We start from the raw sequence: 27,942 nt of genomic DNA, 5'->3' as shown, positions 1-27,942 counted from the left end.
CTCCATTGGTTTACGCCAATGAACCTCAATGATTGGACTTACTAGAAGAGACTCAGACTTCAGCCCTCTACAACATGACAAATCCACTACTAATTTAACCACACCCTTAAGATCCAATTTCATATGTCTGATCTCATCTTTGGCCATCTCAAATATGATCGAATCTCTTCTTTCTTTTCCTTCAGCCGTTCTTCTATTTCTTTCCCTCCATATATTAGATGCAACGACCACCAATCCCACCATCCATGGTTCTTTGACATTTATTCCTCTAATTTTCCTCTTCCACCATGCCAAAATTAAAATCTTGAAGATTAGCATGACATACCCAATCAATTCCGAAACAGTCTTAAACAATCTCCACACCTCAACAATGAAACTGCATTGAAGAAAAATATGTAGTATAGATTCTGAATCCTTACCACATAGGCTGCATTTCAAAGCTAGATGGATTCCCTTTTTCATTATAACCTCATCAGATGGTATTTTTCCATGAACCCACCTCCACCCAAAAGTTGACTGTCTCTGTTGGAGTTTTTTACACCATACAAGGAGTGCCAAGGAACCTTTGGATTCCTTTTTCTAATCTCATCCCAAGCTGGCTTCGATGTAAAGCTTCCTGAAATCGTTAGACTCCAAACACACCGATCCTGAACTAGCTGAGAAGGAACTTTCACATCTTTCAGATTTTGAAAAATATTCTTAAGATAAATCGATTGCACACTTGGGAAATTCCAAACTCCTTCCAAAATAAAATTAGACACCCGAGCACAAGCCCTTTCAATCATAGACCCTTCCAATTTAGCAGCTTTAGTAATAGACTCTGATCCCCACCTCTTATCCTGCCAAAAATTAACTGAATCCCATTACCAATTACCCATCTTTCTTTATCACGGACAAATTTCCACATCCTACAACAACCTGGCCATATGGATGAAGGTTTATATCCCTGTTTAATATTTCCCCTAGTCTTCACAAATCAAGCCTTGATAAATTTTCTAGCCACTGAATCGCCATGTCGAATATTCCATACCATCTTGCTAAGCATAGCCTTGTTCACATCCTTAGTCTCCTGATACCTAGGCCTCCTTCTTTCAGTTTACACACCTGAGCCCATTTAATAGTCACTCTCTTTGCCGAGTTGACATCACCTGTCCATATGCAATTTCTCATCCACTTCTCCATAATAGAGAGAAGAGACAAAAGCTACCAATAAACCGAGAAGCTATGTATTGGTATTCCAGATATCACCGATTGAACAAGCTCCACCCTCCCCGCCATTAACAGGATTTTTCCTTTCCATCCAGGCATCCTTCTCTTCACTTTGTCCATCATTGGCATAAGAGCTTTCTTCTTGACTCTACCTTTAAAGATTTCTACTTCCAAATATTTGGTAGGGAAATTGCAAATTGTCACATTGAGTGTCAGAGAAATTCTTCTTTTTCTGGATGGTGAGATATTTCCCATAAAAGAGTTTATTCTGTTCAAGATTTATCCTCTGCATTGAAACTCTTGGTAGTTAGTAAAAAAATCCATTAAATTCCTAACATATCTTATGGAGGCATTTGTGGAGATAAAGATGTCGTTAGCAGACAGGAGTCCGAGAGTTGCCACCCCTTGAGGCCCAGGAAGAGACTGGATTTTTTTTCTCATTTATCAGCGCATCGAGATCCTACAAAGAACCTCCTTAGCAATGATGAACAACAATGGAGAAATTGGGTCACCCTAAAGTAAGCCTCTTTCCACTCCAAAGTACCCAATCAGACTACATTAAGAAGGACCGGAATATTTGAGCTTTATAAAATCAGGTGCTCCCATTCAATCCAAACCTCAGGAAAGCCAAACCTTCTTAGGAGATGAAAAATAAAATCCTAGGAAATGGTATCATACACTTTTTGAATGTCAATTTTTATGCCCATCCCACCTCCCCTAGTTGAAGAAAACATGAGATTTGCAAACTCAGAAGCCAAGCTGATGTTAGAGTGAATGACTTTACCTTTCTGGAAGGCCCCTTGTTCTTAAGAAATAATCCTGGGAACGAGTGCAGATAGATGAATTGCCATAATTTTTGGTATCAGCTTACAGAAGAAGTTCCCCATGCATAAGGGTCTGAACTTGTCTAGCGAAGCAACCCCCTCTATTTTATGGGATGAGCACCAAGAAATTATTGTTAACTCCGTTAGGCATGTAGTCAAAGCTAAGAAATGATCTCACAGCATGATACACATCGTGCTCTTTAATCTCCCATCATTGCCTTAAGAAAGCACCTGAGAAACCCACTGGTCTCGAAAAACTATCTGGATCAAGTTCCCAAATCGCTCCCTTAACCCCTTAGTCATGAGGCATAGACATTAAAGCTACCCGATCTCTCTCCTCCAACACATTAGGAATGCAATATAGAAAATCCAAATGGTTTAAGTCCTCATTCTCTTGAATATATTTCAACCAATTACTGTTGATTTGAAAGGCCTGACTCTGCAACTTTTTCATAACACGACTCAGATATATATAATTGTCCCTAATATCAATATAAAAATGATTATTGTCAGCGGAACTTAACAGGCGGTAACGAGCATACATTTCCTTTGTTGGCTCAATTAAGTAACCCCCTGATGGATCAGACAGGTATCTAGGTTTTTGATCCGGCGGGCAGTTACTCTACCAATCTAAGGGTTTGCATACCATAGGCAGGTTGAGCTTTATCGATAGTAATGAGATATCAAAGTTTATTGAAGTCTTCATAAAAATTTCAATAAGATCTCCCAACTGGGACGGACCCGATATGACCACTCCATCTTGTCTCTTCAAGCTTCTGACACAATTTTTTGCTCTTCGTATTTTTGTTGAAAGATGGAAGAAAATTGAGTTCTTGTCTCCTTAGGAGAGCCATCCATCTAATACGAGATTTTTCAGCTATAAGGGAAAATACCTTTTTCTCTTTCTGCTTATCTCCTTCTCATCTGGTCTGCCTTGCAGGGGTGAATGAATTGTCTCCAAACATGTCTGGCAACTATGGGGGGATGGGGAAAGCATGATTTTTGGAGTCACCATCCAGGATTTAGGGCCTAGAACCCTATTGTGGAGCCCAATTTCGATTGAGGAATTGAGCGCAGATAGGAGATTCGATTCCTGTGAAAGGAAGGAACCCCCTGAGTTTGACTTCATATTTTGGTTTGTTCCAAAGATAGGGGTCCGTGTCAGGTTACGAGTGTGGGAAGGTGTTAAGCACCAACCTCGCCCAGAATTTCTGGTCTTTCTACTAGAGGCTTGGATTACAAATATTCTCCCCTGAGAATTTTAATAGCCTAAGCTAGCATGGAAGTCTTATTACATGAAATAACACAATCACATATACATACACTAGCATGAAAAAATTGTAAGAAATTATTGCAATATCACATAAAATATAGATCTATATTAAAACCACACGAACTAATAAAATCTACATAAAATAATATAAAATGCAATTACCTTATCTACATACACGTACAATGCCCCATGACATGACAATTATAATCGTTATTTCATGTGAGGAACACATATGATATCACATAAAATGATAAAATAGAAAGCAACTTATCTACAAATGTGTACGATGCTCCATGACATGATAATTATGATCGTTATTTTATATGAGAAACACATATGATAACGTATAAAATGAGGAAACAAATTACATTTAATGTACAAATGCTAAAATTAATACATGAAATGATAATAACAAATCATTATTTTATGCAATGGACACAAAATAATACATGCGGAGATGAAGTACGTATTATACATGCAAATGAAATTATGATATAATATTTACATGATAATGACCGATAAAAACGGTGATATTTTCAATAATTTTCCTCGACTCAGGGGCAACGATTTAATTTTCTTCTCTCTTTCTTGGAGAAATTAAAAACTTCTAGCACTAGGGTAAGAAAGTTGACAGAGTTTCTATGCTAGGGTGTGAATATGGGTTCTGATTTCTGGGAAATTCCTCGAAATCAGTTGTGGCAATTTAGGCAAGGCTTCCGCGCCGTATTCTTAGGGTTGGAATCAGCTGTGAAAATTTGGGCAGTGCTTCCACGTCATATTTCTAGGGTTAGAATCAACTTTGGAAATTGGGGTAGGGCTTCTGAGCCGCATTCCTAGGGTTGGAATCAGTTGTGGAAACTTGGGCAGGGCTTCCGCGTCGTAATTCTAGGGTTGAAATCAGCTTTGGATATTCAGGCAGGGCTTCTATGCCGTATTCCTAGGGTCAGAATCAGCTATTGAAATTCGAGCAGGGCTTCCGCATCGTAATTCTAGGGTTAGAATCATCTTTGAAAATTTGGACAGGACTTTCACGCCGAATTCCTAGGGTCAGAATCAACTTTGGAAATTCGGGCAGGGCTTTCGGGCAGTATTCCTAGGGTTGGAATCAGCTGTGAAAATTTGGACAGAGCTTCCGCGTTGTAATGAAAATATTGAAATCAAATACAAAAGAACTTAAATAGAAGTTAATAACCTGATATGGACGAAGTGGACTTCCGAAAATAGGGCAAGACTCCATCAACTTCAGTAAGCTTGGCTCAAAATTTCTACAGACTCTCGTCTCTTCTTTTTCTTTCCTCTCCCTCTCTCTCTCTCTCTCTCTTCTATAAGGTCTCTGGAACAGAGTTTTTTCTTCAGGGGTTCTTCTTTTTTTTTCTGGGATTTTCTCGATGACCCGAGGTCACTATTTATAGAAAGAAGGAGGGCATTGTGGCATAATGGGTTTAGGAGTGTGTAAAGGGGGGTAAGGACATGTAAGGCCTACCGAGGGGGGACAAAATTTGGTGCCTACAGAATGGCCCTCTTTGGCCGAGACTGTGCAACAGTCGAAGGGAAAAGAAAAGAACAACAAAATTTTGTCACCCTAGAGCATGTACTGCCGATATCCTACTCAAGAATAACGGAGGTGCAATGCAAAAGGCGAGCGATTAAACTCTGGTAGTAAAATTAAAATAAGAAATTAATATGACAGTATATCCAATTGATTAGTATTGGTATATCATATCACTAGAACTGGATCATACATGAAATGTCCTGAACTTGGCCAAGAATGCCCGAATGAGGGAGTTATCTCAAAGTAACATTATATTCTAATGAGGAACAGAATAGATACCTGAGAGACAACTCAATGGAGAAATTGTAAGGATATCTTTCTTATAACGTACCTCAGCTCTTCTGATCAAATTGACCTCTTTGTAACATTTCTTGATTCTTCTGATCTTATTGATATCATAACATGAAAATTGAAACTTAATATTTTCCAATATTGTCATTGAAACGAGGCTGAAATTGGCACTTTCTGGCGCTGTTGTAGAGATGATATTCTTATTATATCATTCAGGCAATGCAATCGGCACTTTTTGGTGTTGCTGCGGAAAAAAGAATTTTCATATGCATCTTGGCATTGTCGGGGAAATGTCATTCTTATAATGGCATCTTGAAATGGAATTGACACTTTCTGGCGCTGTTATGGAGATGATATTCTTGTTATATCATCGTTACAATGTCATTGTCACTTTCTGGCACTGTTGTAAAAATGATGCTCTTTTCGTGGCACTTTAACACTGAAGTTACATTTATGGCATTGTCAGGGAAATATCATTCTTGTAATAGAATTTTGGCATTGGAATTGGAACTTTCTAGCGCAGTTGTGGAGATGACATTTTTATTATATTATCTTTATAATGCAATCGGCTCTTTCTAGCACTATTGTAGAAATGATGCTCTTTTTGCGGCACTTTAACACTGAAGTTACATTATAGCATTGTCAGGAAAATATCATTCTTGCAATGGAATTTTGGCATTGGAATCAGTACTTTCTGGCGCAGTTGTGAAGATGACATTTTTGTTATATCATCTTTATAATGCAATCGACACTTTCTGGCACTGTTGTAGAAATGACGCTCTTTTCACGACACTTTAACACTGAAGTTACACTTATGGCACTGTCGGGGAAATGTCATTCTTATAATAGAATTTTGCATTGGAATCGGCACTTTCTGGCGCTGTTATAGAGATGACATTCTTATTATATCATCTTTACAATGCAATCAGCACTGTCAAGGAAATGTCATTCTTATAATGGCATTTTGGCATTGCTTATTCCTATTCCTTGGGTTAGAACAATTTTTTTTTCAATCAATGCTTTTACATATGTTAGTACATATCATGCAAGGATGCAATGGATGCTGGTGTGTTATTATGTTATGACAATGTTATTTCTTTTGTTTATGTTATGCATGATTCCCTTCTTTTTTATTCCCACCACTCATGTGAAGGTAGATAGAAAAGGCTAAATTTATATCAATTCCAAGTACAACAAATAAAACGAAAAATAGTTATATGGAAGTACAATAAACCATAAAAACCAGATCTTCAACTGTCTTCACTTAAGTGTTTTGAAATCTTTTTTTCTAAAAGACCTTACACTAGCTGCCTTTGCCACAAACCTACCAGCAAATCTATGACACCAGTGGATAGCTCCTCCGAGGGATAAAAGTTCACCACTTCTCCTGGATCTGTTTGAGGTAACTGATATTGCCACCACAAATGAGTAGTAGATAAAATGACGTGTGAGTCAAACCCATTAGCCTAACATAATTGCACTCTGGGGTATTCATAATAGGATTCTCAATTGGCAACCACTGACAGGTCCATCTAATATTATCTTTAATTTTCTCTTGAAGGTACTCCTGCCAATTAGTGATTGAGTGGAATTCTGGAATTTCCCTCCTTGTCTGGTATTGGATGGCTGTCAGATTACTATGTTGGAAAGGCCTTAACAGTTGTAGCTTCTTAGTCAACCAAACTTGGAAAGTAGCAGGACATCCCATATAGTGATTTGTACCAAATTGCCCAGAAATGACCATCTAGTCCAACCATTTAAGTGTTTCAGCAAAGATTGTAGGAACAATACCACAACCTTCTCGAAGTTGTAACACTATTTTGATGATGGCGGGAATAGCTCCATGTCCAGGATACGCAACAAGTATCATGCTATCATGCAGAATAGATAGACATTACCTCTATGCCACTGATCCATTCCCTCCAAATATCTGTATTAAGAAAAAGCTTTGGCTACTTCAAAGATGTCTATTTTCTTGAAAACCATAAAATTCTTCATTTCTTTTCTATTCCATTCAAAAAATTCTTAGATAACTTAGGTGTAGTCTACTTGCAGAGTAGGGTAAAAAAGCTTCCCCTTGGGTGGAGAGAGCAAGCAAGCTCTGAATTCTTCCAAAGTTGGACAAATTTCTACTGACCCAAATTTGAACACATATAGGTTACAATCCCAATGCTTGGGAACTTCCTTTAGCAAATTGTGGCATAATTCCATGCAGCAAATCCGACTAAGAACCTGAAGATTTGTGTCTTTCAATAGCCTAGAAACATCCACATTCATGTTCACAGTCCACCTGCATAGAGTCTCATCCAGAGTATTTGCATGGGGATAAGCCATAATTGATTTGTTCCTGGATGATACCAACAAACAACTTGAGCAAAAAAAGTGAAATAAACATATACAAGACATGGCAACAAGCTCACAAATATTTTTGTTCTATGAGAAGATACTTCTGATAGAAAGAAAAATATTTCATAGACCAATAAATTCTTCATCATAATTCCAACTTGTACACTAAAGATATGATATTAAAGTTGAAATGTGAACCAAAAGAACCACAAGTGGGGAATGATCTGACTTGTGATTGATAATGCCAAGTGGTGATTTTTGTAGACCATTGATGATGAAGAAACTAATTACTAAGGAAAACAAGCTGACTAGTAATTAAGGTGCCAAGTGGCCAGATGATGATCTTAAAGCCTTGCTCCTTTTCTTAGACACTCGAGACATAACTCTGGATCTTTCTTTTTTTTTTTAAACAATGCCCTAAAAATTTATTTTTAGAGTTTGGTACAGATGAGACTGCACTCGAACATGCCGAGTTACCTACGTATCCCTTGTGAGGAATCAGGTCAAACATAGTTCAAGTGGTGCCCTAGACTTAAACATAATACTTTTTCAGTTGATCCATATTAACCAAACCTGACAATTCATCTCCATCCAAATCCATGAGTAGTACAGCTTTTCCTGGAAAGACTTTCTTCACTGTGAATGGACCACTCCCATTTGATCGAAACTTTCCGGAAAGATCTTGTGTATGTGTTCTTTGTTCTCTGAGAACAAAATCTCCAACTTCAATGTTTTGAGGATGAACATTTTTATTAAATGCTCTTGCCATTCTCAATTGATACTTTTTGAAATTGTCTATGGCTTTCATTCTTTTTTCATCCAACAAATTGAGTTCATCATATTTAGCCTGTACCCATTCTCCTTCTAGTAGCTGTGGGGATAGCGACCAGAGATGAGATCTCTCTTCCCCTTGGTGGGGGCAGAAAGGACTTGCATGCATTTCGTCCTCTCTCCTCTCTTTCTCTTGAGGGAGGGGTGCATCATGTGTGCTTCCCCACGGGCCATGCATAGTCGTATCATCGCTTGGAGATACGTGGAGGCCTATTTTGCATGAGTATAAAGTTTATAATTCGAGACAGGGATTTGATGATGGTCCAATACAGGGATTGGGATCATGCAAAAGGGTTTAGAATTTCCACCTAGGATTATGGGCCTAGGACCCAGGGTGGGCCCAATTTCTGAGAAAGGGGCCTGAGAATCAGTCCGGTCCAAAGATTTAGGGTAAGTGTTAGGTTGTAGAGTTGGGAAGGTGTCAGGCACCCAATCTATCCTATTCAACCGCTCTTCTTACTAGATGCTTAAGAATGAATATTTTCACAATTATTCATATTCTGCATGCATGGCTAAGTTATCACACATATATACATTGAATGAATTTAAATAATTATATACACTAAAACAAGGTCAATATAAAGTCTACATTGTGCTAATTCTATTGAGAAATTATACCTGTGCTTGACCCCTATTTCGGATCAAGAGGTGTGATTAGCACAGACTGTCTTTTGGATTCTCCTGGCTCAGAGGAAGATGGTCTTAACCTCCAACTTCTTTTTCTCAAGAGATATTGATTGGACAGAGTTCCGGCTAGAAACTACTACTTTTAGGTTTAGACTAAGGTATTAATTCTGTAGAGCTTCTGTTAGGAATTGGCTACTTCCGGATTTCGACTGAAGTATTAATTTGGCAAAGCTTTCGTTAGGAATGGGCTACTTTTGAATTTTGCCTGACGCGGTACTCCGACAGAGCTTCCACTAGGAATAGGCTATGGGAAGGCTAGACTGAGGTGGCACTCCGGTAGATCTTCCATTGGGGATAGGCTAATCCTAGATGGTTGAAGAACTTCAAAGGCCTGAAGAACACTTCGAAGATTTAAAGGAATCTTGCAAAGATCTCTCTGAAGACTTGAAGAACCTCAAGAGGGGGTGGGAGACTAAGGGGAAACTTTTCCTACACAAAAATCTCACTCAAAGAAGGCAAAGGATTGAAGAGTTATGAAGGCCCGTAGAACACTTCGAAGATCCGAAGATATGAAGATCTCTTCGAAGACTTGAAAAACCTCAATGGGGGAAAGGGGAGGAAAGAGGGTAGAGCTTCTCAACCAAAGATGCTCACTTGGAGACTTGGATGTTGTGGTGTGAAAAACCAAAGGGAGGGGGGGTATTTATAAGATTCTTGAACTAATGGGGAGGGAAAGGGAATCCCCTTAGCCAATGGGGAAAAAAGTGGTTTTTCTAAACCAATGGAATAAAAAGATGAAAATTTGGACCAATGGGGTGGAAGATGATTTTCTTAGACTAATAGGGAAAAAGTAAGTTTTTTTGGTCCAATAGGGTAAAAAGATTTCTTTTTGGGCCAATAGGAGGTTACAGAGTAGGGTAAGCTAGCGGGATAGTGTAAGGTGCACAAGTGGGTGAAGAGATTGTAAGGTGTACAAGTGGGTGAAGAGATCGGGTCAGCGGAACATATATTCCGATCATTGACAGTGACACATGTGGCTAGGCAAGGGTGCATGGGGCATCCATGGGTTCATAGGATAGGCTGGGGTTGGTAGGTAGGGCGCACAGTGAGCACGGGGGGTGCGAGGCTGGCTCACGGGGGTGTACAGGGCTGGTAAGCAGGGCGCATAGCTCGGCAGGTGCATAAGGTTAGCACGCAGGGACGTGCGGAGCATGTAATACCCTACTTCTTAAACCTGGTCTGATTACACGGTTGACCCGATTTAACCATGCAGGACCCGAACCGGAGAGAGTTAAGGCGGGTTCCTTATGGACTATGATGGCAAGGGTGACCTTAAACACTGGCTAGCCCGACAAGTCCGAGCCAGTACCAGAGGAGACGGGTGTACCCAAGCCGTGTACATACACATATCATAAGGCCATGTACGGATAAAGCAGGTATGTAGCCGTATCTTTAGGCGCATACGTATATTACATCTTATGCCAAGAGTGAGTTTCGTGTCGAGGGCCGAATTCTGTCAAAATCCCACTTGTTGGGCAAGTTTTGGCCCTCAGGTGGGCGGTCACAGGTGGGCGCATCCACCCACCTGAGTGATCCACCCATGTGATTACTTAGTTATTTTAGGAAGTATAAATAGCATTTAAATTTTCCTTTTTCTTTTCTCATTTATGACACTCGGACGTTGGTGAGAAGAGTAAAGAGGAGAGAGAGAGAAAAGAAGGGAAAGAAGAGGAGAAGAGAAGGAAGAGGAAGAAGAGATGGATTTCAGCGGCGCCGAGGCTTGATCTTTCCATTTCGACGCCGGAAGAGTGACCTCCAACACTAGATCTACGGAGGTGAGCAAAGGCTAGGTTCCTTAAACTTTCACCATACCCAAGTAAAACCCTTGATTTGGGTAGGGTTTCTTGAGGTCTGGTAAATCCCCCTTGAGATGATGAATCTAAGGTTTAATAGATGATCTATGTGTTGATTTTGAAGGATTTGAAGAAGTGTTTACAAGGTTGGAGAAGAATTGTTGATTTGAAGTGATTTTGGGGTTTTGAAGGAGTTCTTGAGCAAAGAAGGTAAGATGGCTTTCCATTCCTTAAATCTAACATAGATCTAGGTTAGAACCACCTTATGAGACCTTGAATGTGTGGAGAATGGGTTTGGAAGACCCCCATTTGAATCCCCAAAGGTTGGTAGAAGTTTGGGAAGAAATAAAATTTTCTCGCCAAGACCAGTGGGCAAAACCGATGGGCCATTTGGCCCGCCTGAGGGCACCCGCCTAAGAGGGCAGACCCTCGGGGCCAACCGGCGGGCCAGACCAGCGGGCCAACTGACGGGCCGACCTGCCCGTCGGTCTTAGCAGGACCCTTGGGGCCAATCGATGGGCCAGACCGATGGGCTGACTGGTGGGCTGACCTACCCGCCGGTCAGGACCGGTGGGTCTGACTGGTGGGTCAGACAGGTGGGCTGTCCAACCCACCCGAGAGGCTCCCAACGTGATTTTTACGTCCGATTGGACCCAAAATGGACGTGCGACCTTCGTTTAGGATTCTAAACATGATTTTGTCATTGGATCTTGTTAATTTGATTCCAAAGTGGCAAAATGCTAACCCCGCTCACTCATGATAGGTTCACCAAATCTTACGCTTCTCGCACCGGATCTCACCTGTACCGAGCGTGAGTCCTTGTACACTACAGGTAAGTGGGGAGAGGATATTTGGCCTTGTTTCAAGGCATTGTTTGGCATTCATTTAATTGTATCTAGACTAGCCATGTCATCATAAAAATGCTATGTAGATTAGTCATCCTCACATTGTTATGCCATGGGTGCTGTGTTTATTTTCTAAATGCCAAGTGATGATATGCTTATGTGATGAATGTTGACATCATTGTGCATGATGCATTAATAGAATAGATCCCGTAGTCGGCTTGGAAACGAATGCATTGGTGGCCCGTGGTATGGGACGCGATGGCACTATGTAATCGTACTATTGTCATATAGGAGCATGCGGTTTAGGATTATCATCTTCCCGTGGTACGACCCTTCCCAACAGGGGTGAAGGTGTTGGGTTACCATTTGGGGAGAATCAGTGGTCACGGTTATCGGGTCACTATGGCGGTTAGACATACTCCCAGCTGGTCATTAGGATAGTCGGCAACCCCGGTGGTATATTCAAGAGGGCCAATCGTACTACTTTTAAATTGTTGGAGTCAGCACCTTTAATTTATGTCATTTATTTTATGTTGAGAGCCGGTGGTCGGCATGTTTTATTTTTCTGAGTTCTCACGGTGGGCCTTCTCCGACAGCCCTATGGGCGTATCGTGGGATGGAGTTCGCGGCTTGTACCCGGAGTATACGTGCACTGTGGTTGTAGTAGCACTAAACCAAAGACTTAGTAATGTTGCTTAGGTGGATGTGATTTAAAATGTATTGCATAGCATATAGTGCATATGGTTGTAAATTGTTGTGCGGACTGCTGTGCAGTCCTTCTTTCCACTTACTGAGCTAGTGAGCTCATCCCACGTGTGCATCTCTTTTAGATGATTTTACAGGTCATCCATCTAAAGAGCACGGGTCGGGTCCCACAGTTGAGTTTCCTGAAGAGGATTGGTGGGTCCCTGAGGAGTTAGAGCACGGCACGGATTGTTCGTGCGAGGGCTGTGCTGCAGGACAGCAGTTCTGATACTGAGCTAAGCTCTAACCTTGATGCCGAGCTGAGCTCTACCCTTTGATACCGAACTGAGTTGTACTATCTGATTTTTTTGATGATTCCTTTTGAATACTTGATATGTAAATTGTATTCTTTTTGTGTAAATATCATGCCTTCGGGCCACATGTACTTAACTATTATATTACAATTTGGGTATCTAGTATTATGGGAATATTCACAGGTAAACCAAGTCTTCCGCTGAACTGATGAGCACTTTCTTAGTTGTGTGTATGCTGTGGTGGAATACTGTATCAGATGATCCTGGCAGGTTTGGGTTAACCGGTGTTAACCCGGTCACCAGCCCGGTTCTGTGTGAACGGGGTGTGACAGAGCAGGTTGGTGAGGGCACAGAGGGCATGTATAGGGGTGCGAGGCTGGCACACGGGGGCACTCGGGGCTAGCAGGCAGGGCGCGCAGTGAGTGGGGGCACACGAAGTAGGCTAGCGAGGCCGCACAACACACGAGCGGGGGCACGTGGCTAGCATAATGGGGGTGCACAAAGCAGGATGGTGAGGGTGCACAACATGTGCACGAGGGTGCAAGGTTGGGACACGGGGGTATGAGGTTGGCACACAGGGGTGCTGGGCTGGCACCTGGGTGTGTGGTGTGCATGTAGGGGGTTAGCTGGCTGGCCAGTGCACATGGCATGAGTGCAGGGTTGGCTAACGTGCGTTTGGGGTTGGCTAGCTGGATGGTTGGCCAGTGCACGCGGCATGCGTGCAGGGCTGGCTGGCCGTAATGCATGCAACTAGATGTAAATTTACAGAGCGATTGCGAGAGATCCGACGGTTTGATTTTGACATACCATATATCGTTGGAATTATAATTCTAAGTACTGTCTATCTGTACGATCATCCTGTTCGGATTCCTTCGTATATAAAAAGTCATAATTGGACCCTCTTTTCTCTCGCACGGGATTTCTAGGGTTTTTGGGTAGTAGGGGATGTTTCTGGGTTTCCTTAATCAATTATCATCTCTATTGGTCAGAAGTAAGAAGTCATGTCCAAGATCCATAATTCATAATAGCTGGAGGGGGGGACAAAATTGGGTGTCTATAGAAGGACCCTCTTTGGCCGAAGCCTGTGCCAACAGTCAAAGGGCAAAGAAAAGAACGACCACATTTTGTCACCTGGAGCATGTACTACTGTCAGTTTGCTCATTAATGATGGAGTCGAAAAATGCAACAGGTATCTTTTAGCTAGTTTAAAGTTTGAGACTCACCTGGGTTGCCAATTTGTAGGAAAGAAATCTACTACTCTTCCAATCCTTCAAAAGACGTTAGTATTTAATCTTTTTCTTTTCTTATGCTAGGCTTCCATGTGCCAATCTAGGGGGTTTGGTCTCCAGGCTGGGTCTTTCGACCCAATCTAGGTTATCTGGGACCGTCGATTATAAAAAAGAAATTCGTTGCTCTTTCAATCTTGCAAAAGAAAACATTTGGATCCCTGAATTTTCCTTGGCTAGGCTTCCATGTGCCAACCTAGGGAATTCATCAATGAGATCGGGCCACCTAGGGCCAGTCTAATGAAAATGGGCCACCTGGGGCCGAGTCAATAGGATTGGGCCACATGGGGCCAATCCAATGAAATGGGGCCACCTGTGACTTATTCAATGAAATTGGGCCACCTAGGGCCGGATCAATAAAATTGGGCCACCTGGGGCCGAATTAATGATATTAGGCCACCTGGGGTCAGTTCAATGAAATTGGCCCACCTGGGGCCGGGTCAATGAAATTGGGCCACCTGGGGCTGGGTCAATGAAATTGGGCCACCTGGGGCCAGGTCAATGCAATTGGGCCACTTGGGGCCAGGTTCAATGGAATTGTTTTCTTTCTTGATTTCTCTTTTGTCCCTTGATTGGTGTTCTTGATTTTGAACCAAGAGATTGGAGTCTTGAATTTTGGCCTTTTGATTTGGAATCTTGTTCTTTGCTTTTGATTTGGAATCTTACCATTTACTTTTGATTTGGATTCTTGCTTTTTTATTTTGATTTGGAATCTTACTTTTTTGATTTTTGATTTTCCTTCTTTGAATTTTTTTTCCATAATTTTTTACCTACCAATGGGATTTTGACTTTACCTTCCCCTTTTCATGTGATATAATTTTCATCTACCACACAGATTTGGATTTTATCTTCCCTTTGATTTTTACCTTCCAATTCCATGGGATATTATTTTCACCTACCACTAGAAATTATTTTGGATTTAGTATTTGTGGTAGGAATTTTTAATTTGCACCTTGGAATTGGAATCTCAAAAAAAAAATTTTAATTTATTTGAAAATGAATTTTTTTACAATAAAATGGTCTCACTTCCTGTTCATTCTCCATTCCTATTTTTCTAAGTTGGGAATGATTTGTGAGCTAGTGGCTCGGGTTTTTGAATTTCCTTGAAGGCCGAAGCTTTTTGCATTTTTCTAGGTTTCTTCAAAAAAATTTTGAAGATCTTTAGGTTTCCCTTGAAGTTCTTCATCTTCGTTTTGAAGATCTTCAAAGTTCTTGAGAAAGGAGTCATTTGGAGAATTTGACATCTATTTGGGCTTCATTGTAAATTATGGAACTTCTTGAGGTTCTTTGTGATTTTAGAAAATATGGCTGAGGGAAGAAAGAGAAAGACTTGCGGAGAGGTCCTATTGGATGGTTGTAGCAACTCTTCTCAAGGGGATGAGGGCCTTGTGAACTGGTACTTCGGACAGACACTTCGCAATACTCAGAATCATATCTGCAACTTCGTATGGGCTTATGGGTAAGTCGTTGTATTTTATTCATTTTTCTTTATTTATTCATTAGTGTTTTGCCTTTTTTTTTTTTTAGAAGCATGCTGGGGGAGTACCACCGACCTTGGCTAGATATGGCCATCTAAACACAGCCCAGGATTGGTACAAAATGCTCCCCCACAGAGTGAAGGAGTTGGTTAACTCATCATGTAATACCCTACTTCTTAAACCCGGTTTAATTACACGGTTGACCCGGTTTAACCATGCAGGACCCGAACCGGAGAGAGTTAAAGCGGGATCCTTATGGACTATGATGGCAAGGGTGACCTTAAACATCGGCTGGCCCGACAAGTCCGAGCCAGTGCCAGAAGAGATGGGTGTACCCAAGCCATGTACATGCACCTATCATAAGGCCATGTATGGATAAAGCAAGTATGTAGCCGTATAGTAAGGCGCATATGTATATTACATCGTATGCCAAGAGTGAGATTCGTGCCAAGGGCCGAATTCTGTTAAAATCCCAAGTTTTGGCCCTCAGGTGGGCGGACAGGTGGGCACATCCACCCACCTGAGTGACCCACCCATGTGAATTACTTAGTTATTTAAGAAGTATATATAGCATTTATGGTTTTCTTTTCTTTTCTCATTTATGACACTCGAACGTTGGTGAGAAGAGTAAAGAGGAGAGAGAAAAGAAAGGAAAGAAGAGGAGAAGAGAAGGAAGAGGAAGAAGAGATGGATGTCAACGGCGCCAAGGCTTGATCTTCTCATTCCGACGCTGGAAGAGTGATCTCCAACACTAGATCTACGTTTAGAGGTGAGCAAAGGCTAGGTTCCTTAAACTTTCACCATACCCACGTAAAACCCTTGATTTGGGTAGGGTTTCTTGAGGTCTGGTAAATCCCCCTTGAGATGATGAATCTAAGGTTTAATAGATGATCTATGTGTTGATTTTGAAGGATTTGAAGAAGTGTTTACAAGGTTGGAGAAGCATTGTTGATTTGAAGTGATTTTGGGGTTTTGAAGGAGTTCTTGAGCAAAGAAGGTAAGATGGCTTTCCATTCCTTAAATCTAACCTAGATCTAGGTTAGAACCACCTTATGAGACCTTGAATGTGTGGAGAATGGGTTTGAAAGAGCCCCATTTGAATCCCCAAAGGTTGGGAGAAGTTTGGGAAGAAATAGCATTTTCCTGCCAAGACCAGTGGGCCAAACCGGTGGGCCATTTGGCCCGCCTAAGGGCATCCGCCTGAGAGGGCAGACCCTCGGGGCCAACCGGCGGGCCAGACCGGTGGGTCGACCTACCCGTCGGTCTTAGCAGGACCTTCAGGCCCAATCGGCGGGCCAGACCAGTGGGCCGACCGGTGGGCTGACCTACCCATCGGTCAGGACCGGTGGGTCTGACTGGTTGGTTAGACAGGTGGGCTGTCCAACCCACCCGAGAGGCTCCCAACGTGATTTTTACTTCCGATTGGACCCAAATCGGACGTGTGGCCTTCTTTTAGGATTCTAAACATGATCTTGTCATTGGATCGTGTAAATCTTGATCCCAAAGTGGTGAAATACTAACCCCGCTCACTTATGTTAGGTTCACCAAAGCGTACGCTTCTCGCACCGGATCTCACCCGTACCGAGCGTGAGTCCTTGTACACTACAGGTAAGTGGGGAGAGGACATTTGGCCTTGTTTCAAGGCATTGTTTGGCATTCATTTAATCGTATCTAGTCTAGCCATGTCATCATAAAAATGCTATGCAGATTAGTCATCCTCACATTGTTATGCATGGGTGTTGTGTTTATTTTATAAATGCCAAGTGATGATATGCTTATGTGATGAATGTTGACATCATTGTGCATGATGCATTAATAGACTAGACGCCGTAGTCGGCTTGAAAATGCGTGCATTGGTGGCCCATGGTATGGGACGCGGTGGCACTATGCAATCGTACTATTGTTATATAGGAGCATGCGGTTTAGGATTATCATCTACCCATGCTATGACCCTTCCCAGCAGTGGTTAAGGTGTTGGGTTACCATTTGGGGGGAAGCAGTGGTCGTAATTGTCGGGTCATTGTGGCCATTAGACATTACGCCCGGCTGGTCATTAGGACAGTCGGCAACCCCGGTGGTATATTCAAGAGGGCTAATCGTACTGCTTTTAAATTACTGGAGTCAGCACCTTTAATTTTCAGTTATTTACTTTATGTTGAGAGCCGGTGGTCGGCATGTTTTTATTTTTTCGAGTACTCACGGTGGACCTTCTCCAACAGCCCTATGGGCGTATCGCAGGATGGAGTTCACGACTCGTACCCGGAGCATACGTGCACTGTGGTTGTAGTAGCACTAAACCAAAGACTTAGTAATGTTGCTTAGGTGGATGTGATTTAAAATGTATTGCATAGCATATATTGCATATGGTTGTGACTTGTTGTGTGGACTGTTGTGTGGTCCATCTTTCCACTTACTGAGCTAGTGAGCTCATCCCACGTGTGCACCTCTTTTAGATGATTTTGCAGGTCATCCATCTGAAGAGCATGGGGCGGGTCCCACAGTTGAGTTCCTTGAAGAGGACTGGTGGGCCCCTGAGGAGTTAGAGCACGGCACTGACTGCTCGTGCAAGAGTTGTGCTGCAGGACCGCAGTTCTGATACCGAGCTGAGCTCCACTTTTGATGCCGAGCTGAGCTCTACCTTGTGATGCCAAGCTGGGCTCAACCTTTGATACCGAGCTGAGCTCTGGGCTTGATACCGAACCGAGCTGTATACTCTGATTTTTAATGATTTCTTTTATATACTTGATATGTGAATTGTACTCTTATTATGTAAATATCATGCCTTCGGGCCCACATGTATTTAACTATTGTATCACAATTCGGGTATCAAGTATTATGGGAATATTCATAGGTAAACTAAGTCTTCCGCTGAACTGATAAGCTCTTTCTTAGTTGTGTGTATGCTGTGGTGGAATACTGTATCAGATGATCCTGGCAGGTTTGGGTTAACCGGTGTTAACCCGATCACTGGCCCGATTCTGTGTGAACGGGGTGTGACACATCATACCTGAGTCGATTGGCTTCCATAGAGACTAGGAAGTTCAGCCTGGCATTGGCAGGGGCCCTGATGGAGCAGTTCTAGCCGAGTACACATTCCTTCCATCTTCCTACTGGTGAGATCACTATCACACCCCTGTGCTTTTATGCCTTGATAGGCATACCATTTGGGGGGAGGCCCTTGACCCTTTTCGAGACTCTGACAGCTAAGGAGTTCTCAGACTTGACATGTATAGATATCAAGGGTGATCAGACATATATCTGCCCTGGCGAGATTAGTGCTCGTTGGTGGAGGACCAGCCTGTGGGTAAACCCTGGTAACATGGCACAGGTGACCCATTCTTTCCTTTTGTTCACTGTGGGTTAGTGTCTCTTTGGTGACCTCCGAGGCATGGTGGACATTCGTATGGTTGCCTTCTTTCGAAATATTCAGGACGTGGTCACCTAGGATTGGGGCAGGGCTGCTTATGCATATTTTCTATAGTCTCTGGATCTGTTATCATATGGAGACCGAGGTCTCAAGGGAGCGAGCTACGTCCTTTAGGTAGTCTTCTGTTCTTGTACTCATTTCTTTTCATTTGGTTGCATTTCTTCACTTTGATTTTTCAAATCAGCCCTGGTGCTATGAGCATCTGGAGATTATGGCTCCTATGCTGAAGGACCCTCAAGCATCGCCCTTTCCTATAGCTATGAGATGGGGAGATAGCTGAGTATGCAAGGGCCGGCACCATCCTCCAGGGACCAATGCCCGTTCCCTCCTGAACGGTCTTATAGAGGTAAGTCATGCTTCGTCATTAAATTTCCTTATGTTATGTGTTGTACGTAGTTTTTCTTGAATTTGCAAGTCAATTGGAGACCATTCCATCCTCTTACGTTCCCAGACCTTGATGAAGTAACTCGGGCTAGATACTTATCAAAGAACGTAGTTCTATTCAGGGGTATATGGGGCAATGCCTAGTATTTAGGAGAGAGGGTTATATTCTAATGGTCTGATGCTGATACACTCTTCTCTCCTTTTCTTCCTCCACCAACCATACATTGTTCGGAGTGCATTCTTACGGACCAAATCGAGACTGGCCGATGGAATATGGGATGATTCATTCCTTGAGTAGGATAGGGATTACAAGACTTTCCTTGAGGAAGAGACTATTTGCACCCCTCTTGGTCCTGATGGTCCAACAGTATGTTGCTATTCTTTGAGTATCACCTTTAGTCTTCAATTCCTTTTAGCCTTGATCGATATTCTTTCAGGGGAGAACACAGCGTGTAGACCTTTCTACCATTCAATCACATGTCAGTGCTGCTGGTCCATCCTAAGCTAGGCCTTCTACTAGTGTGGGTGGATCCCTCAGGATAGCCACCATTCCCTTCCATGGCTTCCTAGGCTAGTCATAACCCAACATAGCTAATCCTAGCATCTCTCATCTTTTGAGGTGGAAAACAGACATAGATGCTTCTCTCGGGCTGCCTATTCCATATGATTACGTGAGTATTTGATCATTCCTCATTTGCTTGGCTTTTGACCTTCCTTGGCTAATATACTCCTTCTCAGGTGTCTCCGGAGGTTTATACCGAGATTAGGACGATGCATCAGGGGTTGTGTGAGGTGGTGATTGACAAGGTACCTTTCCCCTTCTCTCTTTTTTTTTTTTTTTTTTTTTTTTTTATTACTCTTTTCTTGACCATCTCTCATATTCCTCAAGATGGAAGGGATGCTGCCTTAGAGATCCAAGTCAGCTCCTATCAGCAGGAGAATGCCCAGTAGCAAGCACAGATTCAGGATCTAACCCAAAGGTTCGCGGATTTAGGATTGAAACCCACGGGCTTCTCATCATTCCATAAGGATGACCCTGAGTATGGTTTAGACGAGGACTTTGACTCTTAGGGATCTATTCCTGTAGTTCCTGCAAGCACAAACACATATATATATCTCTTTTTTTTTTTTCTTTTTCCCTCCCCCTGTTTGTTCATTTTTTTTTTATTTTAGCATTTTATGAATGGAAACCTATCTTTGGCACAAAGAAAATTTCCTTTTATTTATGGTTTGGAACGTTTAGGCATAATTAATTCCACAACTCAAGTCTTCATTAGAATAATCGGGATAACACGAAAATCCAAATATTTCCTCATTTTACTACAAAGTGAATTACATGAAAATAACTTTCCTACCATAAACGGGATAGGTAGCAATATAGGGAGAAAATTCTTGGGGTCGGTAAAAGTTCATCAACTCCTCTAGGTTATCTGGTTTCAGTCCATACTATCGGCTGATATACGTAGGTAAGTAAAAGGACGTGTGAGTTAATCCCATCAACCTGATGTACTTGTATCCGGGGGTCTTTATCAAAAAGTCTTCTCGTGACTTCCCTGGGCATCTCTATGCAATATCTTTTGTACTTCTTCCTTGTAGGTACTCTTTCCAATCAACAATGAGCTTGAATTCCGGGGCTTCCCTCCTTTCTGGTAGCAAAGAGCTCTGAGTTGGCATTTTTTCAATAGCCTAGTAAACTTTAGTTTCTCGAGGAGCCAAATCTAAAAAATAACAGGACTTCCTTGATACTGATTAAGTCTGAATCTATGGCTATGGCTCATGTCATCAAATCCTATGGGCATTTCTGCAAGGACCGCAGTGATGATATTACCTCATTTCTTCGATTGCTTTACCACTTCTATCAGAACGAGTGGTGCACCACGTTTGGGAGTTCAGAGAACATAGCAAGCTATCATGCAAAGTAGATAAGCATCATGTGATCTTTGTTGATGGATTCCTCCTAATGATAGATACTGAACAAAGATCTTGGCCACCTTCAGAATGTCAGTCTTCCCATATCTAACAAATTGGTCCACTTCCTCCTCCTTCCATCCGAAGAAATCCTAAATTTCTTATAAGTAATCTTTCTTCAAAGATGGTTGTATTAACCTGCCCTTGGGTGGAGATAGCATATAAACTTGGAATTCTTCAAGAGTTAGGCAGATCTAAACTAATCCAAACCGAAACACATGAAGATTGGCATCCTAGTGTTGAGGCACTTGTTGTAGTACATGGTAATGTAGTTTTACACACCCGATCCAACTGAGCATCAACATATTCACGGATTCCAGCAATCTTGGTGCCCTCATGTTTATGTCCAAGGTCCATTTTCTCAATGTCTCGTCCAACGAGCCCATGATTTTTCCTGAAACCATCATAAGCAAAGAAGAGATGTGATGATTTTTTAAAGTATCACTCATTAGCTATTGACACAACCAAACCTTTACCACTGTTGCATCAATATCTTTTTTATTTTATTTTTTTTTTTACTAATCAAGGATGGGGAATGAACTAGCCTTGACATACTGGTGCTAGGTGGCGACTTTTTGGGGATGGAAAGAAGGGCAAGTTAAGCCCTAGGTACATTGGACCGTTTCCATTCTAGAATGAGTAGGTAACCTAGCTTACAAGTTGACTCTCCCACCTACCATGAAGAACATCCACAACACATTCCATGTATCATTGCTAAAGAAATATGTTCATGATCCTTCACACATTTTGAATGATGAACCACTCGACCTGAAAGTGAATATGACCTATAAAGAGAGTCCAATTCAAATTCTTGATCGGAAGGAGCAAGTGCTTCGCAATTGATTGATACCTCTAGTCAAGGTGCTTTGGAAAAATCATGCAATTGAAGAAGCATCTTGGGAGCAAGAATAGGACATGTGAGCCAAATATCCTGAACTGTTTGTAGACTGAGGTATGTTTTATTTCGTTTAAGTATTTTTTTTTTTTACTTCCAATTTGTTAGTCTAAGAAAATAGAAGCCCATAATCCACTAGTTCAGGATCGAAAATGGAAGATTAGAATATCCTTTCACATTTGTCTTACTTTCAGTTTGACTTTCCTAGAAGAATAAACGGGTATAAGTTAAACTACCTTTAAGAGAGTTATACAACCAAATTTCGAGGACAAAATTTATATAAGGTGGGGAGGATGTAAAACCCCAGATTTCAGAAACCCTTGTCAAAATTGTAGTGCTAAAACGAGAATTTCACCTTAGGGGTATAATGGTAATTATACTGGGATATCATTTTTCAAATTCATTATTTAGTCAATGAATGTAATTTAAAATAAATTAATATTTTTAATATTACATATGTAGATATTTGTACATTTGAAGTTGTAGCTTGTTGGTTGGAATTAGGTTTACAAGTGAGAGGTACTAGGTTCGACTCTCTTATGCACCATAATTATTTTACTTATTTATCTTAAATTTTTATAGCTTAAGAGTGTGTCCTTTTTAAATTTAAAATTGGAATTTTTGAATTAGGGAAAGGGGGAGAATCGGCCAACTCTTATATGAGTGACATGGAATTTTATTGACTACCTAGCATAGGAGGGAATGTATTGGGAGAAAATAAGGAATCTTCTTGTATGGATTAGGTATATAGGATAGAATATAATGAATTTTGGGTAAGTTATCTACAATATAAGAAAAATTAGAAGGTTTTATTTTAGAAACTAATAAAGGAAGGGAGATTTGATTTTTTTATATATAATATTCAAGGGGGAGAATTTCTCACATTTTGGGAGCCTCTCAAACCTCAAAAACGTGGGAGAAAGAGGAGAAAGAAAGAAGTAGGAAATAAAATAAAATAAAATAAGGAAAGAAATAAAAGAAGAAAGAAGGAAAAATGGAAAAAAAAGAAGAAAGGAAAGGAGGAAGGAATAAAAGAAAAATAAAATCAAGGGGAGGGGATTCCGCTCACGTTGGAGTCTTAGAGACCTCTTCCCAGCCCAAGTGTGGAAGAAAGAAAAGAGAAAAAGAGAGAGAGAGAGAGAGAGAGAGAGAGAGAGAGGAGAAAAAAGGAAGAAGAAGAGGAGAAGAAAGGAAGAGATTCAAGGAGGGCCATACCTGTAGGGAGCTGATTGAGATTGCAATCAAAGAGCCTTCTAGCCGCCATTGAGAAGACAAGCTAATCGCAACAAGGTAGGAAATCGATACCTCTTTTTCATTAGAATTTGTATTTTTAATTTTAGGTTTGAGGAGTACGATCTTTTAAAGCTTATGATAGGGGGGTTTTTCCTTGGTTATATAATAATTCATTTTATTTATATCTTATAATAAATCTATGAAGTATTGGTATTTTTTTTTTTTTTATTTGAGGAATCTCATGATTTAGATTAGATTTTTAAGCCTTGTCAAGGGGACTGGTTTGATATGTAGTGCATATTAATTTTTTATAATGTCCAAAACTATTTTTGGACATGATATTTGTTATACATATTTGAAAAATAACTATAGTCACCCATGAGAAATAATGGCTCATTTTGACTCTTGTAAGAGATAGTTATATATTTGTTTTTCCCATACCTTAGAAATCTGACAGATTCTGGATACTGGGATTGGACCTTAGGAATAATCAATTTAGAAACGTTTTTTTGGTCTGATTTTCTTACATTTGGTAGCCCCACAAGTATATTTTTATCTGTAAAAAATTTTAATCCTTTTTATTTACAGAAGAGGGAAAAAATGAATTTCTATTGAACTATGGTCATTTCTATCCAGTACATAGGTCCAATGCATGTATCAGTAATTGTATATATATTTTAAATGATTTGAAGATTGATTTAGATTATGAACTCTTCTAAATATTTATATATTTATTAGTCTAATTTTGCCCATAAAAATCCCCAATCCATTTGATCTATGAAAGATGGAGAAAAATATATTTTACTAGACTGCAGTCAAATCTGTCCAGTGCATATACCAATCCTTATGTCTGTATTTTGGATGGTTTAAAGACTGATTTAGATTATGCACCCTTTTAATGACTTGTAGATATATTTTTATAGCACTATCCAAAAAAACCCTAGACCCATTTGGTTTCTGGAAAATGAGAATAGGTAGTTTCAATGCACTGTGGTCATTTCGGTTTAACAGAAATGGTCACAGTGCAGTACCCTATGTTGAGACCTATTTTGAAGGGTCTCAAAGACCTAATATAGAGATAAGTTCTATAGATAATTTATTGTATTTTAAGTCTACTTTAAGGATATATTATTTATTTATATTGATTATCGTATGGAAGTAGAAAAGGATTCAACATAGGATCGGACATAATCTGAAAAATATGAATGTAATGTGTTAGGTGAGCATATTTAGGGACTGTACACGCTATGGAAGAGGGCTAAAGATCTGATAATTATATACAAGAAACCAAGGTGAATTAATTCATAGGCTTAACATGGTTGATATGCCTCTTACATTGTCATGTGAATTAATATAAGAATTCCTTTCATGTTAATATATTGTAAATGATGTTATGGTGTTTTGAAAGATTATCATATGCCATCTCATACTTTACTATTAATGACATTCCATGTATGTATCATATGCCTAGATTTATATGAATGTGATGTTATACCATGACAGAATATAGAATCTCATTAGGGACATGCATAAAAAAATTGAAAATATGTTCCCATACCTAGACCTTTAGCTTCAAAATCAGACCCTAGACTGCACCCCTTTCCAGCAGGGGGTTAGGTGCTAGATGAGGACACCAGAATAGAACTGAGGATAAGCTCCCACAAGGGGAGTATACTATCCTCCATAATAGAATAAGAATGAGGGTAAGGATGGGAATTCCCTTACTCCTCCAAAACTAGATCAGAAACTCCCACAAGGGGAGCTCATATGATCCAGACCCGGTCCAGTCAGCCGGGGTTAATGAAAAATGGCTCCTCGGTGGTGTTCGGCCGGATGATGCAAGAAACGATAGCCGTCAGATCAACGGTTGTGTTCTTCACTCTTACAAAGCATGCACATGCAGTAGAACAAAGAGAGACCTACATGAAGTTAATGCTTTTAATATCATATTGCATATAATGTTCCCATGTGTAAGATGTGCTTATTAATGCATGTTAATCTTATGCTTTGACTCACTGAGCTATCGAGCTCACCCCTTTATTATAACTCCTTGACACAGATGATGGGGTATGTGAGTGTGTGGATTGCACTGGAAGCCAAGAGTGACAAGATGCTGAAGAAGATGCATGATAGTTCTTTTATTTTTATTCAAAAGATAGAGACATTTAATTTCATTACTATGAGATATTAAATAATGGTGTATGAGACATTTTGAGTTGATTTTATTTACTTTCCTTTATACTATATTTTAAAACATATAATAAATGTTTGACGCCACCACCAGGCATTGAGGTATTTAAATACTTGATTTTATCTTTTGATGTAAATTAGATTTTTGCATATTTAAGAGAAAGAAATGCTTAGATGTAAAAAAAAAAATAATAACCAACTTTTAGTCACATGTAAGTTAGGAAAAAATGTGATCATGAGATCACCGCCCATGAGGGCGGGACTCTTACACTTACCCAGGGTTTGTGTCGTCACAGGAATTCTAGATAAGAATTTGGAGGACCATAGACGGATGACGGATGTCTAATGGCCTTGCATGTCAAATGGCGATTCTTTGGGGACACAAGCTATGATGACCTTTTGGATACTTTGATTGTTAATCTAGGAACCAATTTATTGCCTTGAGATGGTTGAGACAGCACTTGCACATGTCAAGTTTCCTACGTTTCCCTTGAGAGGAATCAGGTCTAGCGTAGTTTGGGTTATTCACCCTTTTAGACATAATATCTCTTGAGTTGATCCATGTTGACTAATCCGGGTATTTCTTCACCATTATGGTCTATGAATTTCACAGCCTTGCCTGGTAAAATCTTTTTGACAGTAAATGGGCCACTCCAGTTGGGCCTGAATTTCCCTCTTAGGTCATGAATTAGAGCTCCCTGTAAGAATAAGCTCAACCTCCTCTATGTGACGGGGCTTCCCATTCTTATTGAAGGCCCTTGCCATCTCAGTTGATACTTCTTCAAATTATCTATGACCTTCATACATCTTTCATCAAGAAAGTTGAGCTCATCATGTTTGGCCTTCACCCATTCTCCTGCAGGTAGCTGACTATCTACGAGCACCCTCAGAGCTGTCACCAGGATTTCCACAGGTAAAACTGCCTCAGCCCCATACACTAAAGAGAAAGGAGTTGCCCCTATCGAGGATCACACAAAAGCCTGATATGCCCACAAGGTAAGGGGTAACTTATCACCCAATCCTCGTGTATTTCAGCCATTTTCTGTAGGATGACCTTGATGTTCTTGTTAGCCACCTCTACTGCCCCATTGGTTTGTGGCCTGTATGTGGTAGAACGATGCCTTTTGATACCGAATTTTATACAGATTTGTCGATTTTGCCCTAAAAATGAGATCCCTGATCTAATATCAACTCTTGAAGTACTCCATATCGAGAAATGGTATTTTTTTGGATAAATTTTACCACCTTAGCAGAAATGAGGACTGCATATGACTGAGATTTTACCCACTTAGTGAAATAATCAATGGCTACCATAAATTCATGACCAGTGGATGCCTTTAGGTTGATCTTCCCAATGATGTCAATGCCCCAGGTAGAGAATGGCTAAGGAAAACTGAGTGAATGCAACCCTGTTGGCTGGATATGTATGATATTGGCAAATATCTGACATTCGTGGCATTTCTTGACAAAGCTTACGCAATCTGCTTCCATTGTGTTCCAATAATATCCCAGCCTGAGGATCTTTCTAGCGAGCATCCTGGCATTCATGTGGGGTCCACAAAGGCCTTGATGAATTTCCTCTATGATGGCTATAGCTTACTCTTCGTCCACACATAGCAACTGTATTCCATCATAGGATCTCTTGTATAACAAGTCTCCTTGAAGGATAAATTGGGTGGCATATCTCCTTAGGAATTTCTTTTCTCTTTCAGTTGCTTCAATCGGATACTTCCTTTCCCTGATGAAATCCACTACATGATCAAACCAAGACCAACCATCTATAGTGAGAGAATTCACCGAATTCTGATAAATGGGCTTGTTTCTTTGTTCCACTAAGAATGGTCGAACCCTAGCCATAGGATTGCATTCTACTATGGAAGCCAAGGTTACAAAGGCATTGAAAAACTGGTTGTTGTCCCTTTGGAAGTATTCAAACGAGATCTTCTCAAAGTGTCCAATCACTTCCTCCAGATGTTCTTGATACGACTTCAATTTCTCATCTCTGGTCTTCCACTTTCCTTACGTCTGATAGATGACAATGGATGAATCACCATATACCTTGATCCTTTTTACCTCAATAGTTAGGGCAGTTTCGAGTCCCAAGGAACAAGCTTCATATTTAGCAATGTTATTGGTACAGGGGAAATCAAAGCGAAATGATGAAGGTAAAAAAAGACCGTCAATGGTGAGAAGCAATATTCCCACACAACACCCCTTTTGATTAGCTGCTCCATCAAAGAACAACTGCCATTCATTAGCTATGTCTTCTTCTTCTATTGCTGTGATTTCTTCATTAGGAAAGGCATCATCCAGGTCTCTTCCATCTTCCGTGGGGTGGGCAGCCAAATAGTTAGCTATAGCTTGCCCTTGATAGATTTTTGAGCAACATAGGTGATGTTAAAATCTAGTAACAACAACAAACATAGATCCAT

At 40.7% G+C, this 27,942-nt stretch overlaps 1 long non-coding RNA gene across 1 annotated transcript; it reads left to right on the top strand.

The window, feature by feature from the left end:
- The first annotated feature begins 23,240 nt into the window (after positions 1-23,240).
- LOC122081739 lies at positions 23,241-25,621 on the top strand. The gene is made up of 2 exons (XR_006141191.1): positions 23,241-23,377; positions 25,380-25,621. It is a non-coding gene; the product is annotated as an uncharacterized LOC122081739 (long non-coding RNA).
- Positions 25,622-27,942: the final 2,321 nt, after the last annotated feature.

This window comes from Macadamia integrifolia, chromosome 6 (assembly GCF_013358625.1).
Source record: "Macadamia integrifolia cultivar HAES 741 chromosome 6, SCU_Mint_v3, whole genome shotgun sequence".
NCBI classification, from domain to species: domain Eukaryota; kingdom Viridiplantae; phylum Streptophyta; class Magnoliopsida; order Proteales; family Proteaceae; genus Macadamia; species Macadamia integrifolia.
This window is presented reverse-complemented; position numbering and strand designations above follow the sequence as displayed.